Here is a 1,122-nt window from a genome sequence, read left to right as displayed (position 1 = left end):
CGTAAAGATTTACACCCTCGGAAACCCTGTACAGGGTCGCTATGGGTCGGAACTGACTCGACGGCACTTAACAACAACAACAACAACAATATTCATGTAAAAAGTTGTGCAATGAATAAGGAAAACAGAAGAGTAATTGATGCCTTTCCTTTATGTTGTTATGGAAGATAATTAAATATATCATTAAAACCAAACAAATCTGTCTTGGTAGAAGTACAATGAAGAACATTGTCTTATGTATTTTGCACATGTTATCAAGGGTGACCAGCCCTGGAGAAGGACATCATGGTTGGTAAGGCAATGGATTAGATTCGAAGAGGAAGACCCTAGAGGAAATGGATTGATACAGGCGCTGCAACAGTGGATCTGAACATAGCAACAAATGTGACTATGATGCAGGACTCGGCAGTGTTTCCTTCAGTTGTACAGAAGGTTGTTATGAATCAGAATCAACTCACCGGCACCTAATAACAAAAAGAGATTTTAGATCATTTTATTTTCTCTGAACACATTTCTTTAGCTGCTTTCATCAAACATGTTTAATTGACTCTCCATCTTGCTTTGTTGTTGTTGTTAGGGGCCATTGAGTCAGTACCAACTCATAGTGACCTTATGCACAGCCGAACAAAACACTGCCTGATCCTGGGCCAACCTCTCTATTGTTGCCACGTTTGACTCTATTGATGCTGCCACTTTTTCAATCCATCTCATTGGGAGTCTTCCTTTTTATCTCCGACCCTCCACATTACTAAACATGATATCCTTCTCCAGCAACTGGTCCCTCATGACAATATGTCCGAAGTATGAGATGAAGTTTGGCCATCGTGGCCTGCAAGGAGCATTCTGGCTGCACTTCTACCAACACAGACCTGTTGGTTCTTTTGGCAGCCCACAATACTTTCAATATTCTCCTCCAACACCATGATTCAAAAGCATCAATGTGTCTATGGTCTTCCTTATTCACTGTCCAGCTTTTGCATGCATATAAGGTTATTGAAAAGGAGCTCTGGTAGCGTAGTGGTTACGAATTGGGCTGTGAACCACAAGGCCAGCAGTTCGAAACTACCAGCTGTTCCACCGGAGAAAGATGAGGTGTTCTGCTCCCGTAAAGATTTACAGCCT

The sequence above is a fragment of the Chrysochloris asiatica genome, unplaced genomic scaffold (assembly GCF_000296735.1).
Source record: "Chrysochloris asiatica unplaced genomic scaffold, ChrAsi1.0 scaffold00027, whole genome shotgun sequence".
In the NCBI taxonomy this organism is placed as follows: domain Eukaryota; kingdom Metazoa; phylum Chordata; class Mammalia; order Afrosoricida; family Chrysochloridae; genus Chrysochloris; species Chrysochloris asiatica.
The sequence above is the reverse complement of the archived record's forward strand: the minus strand, read 5'-3'. Positions refer to the sequence as shown.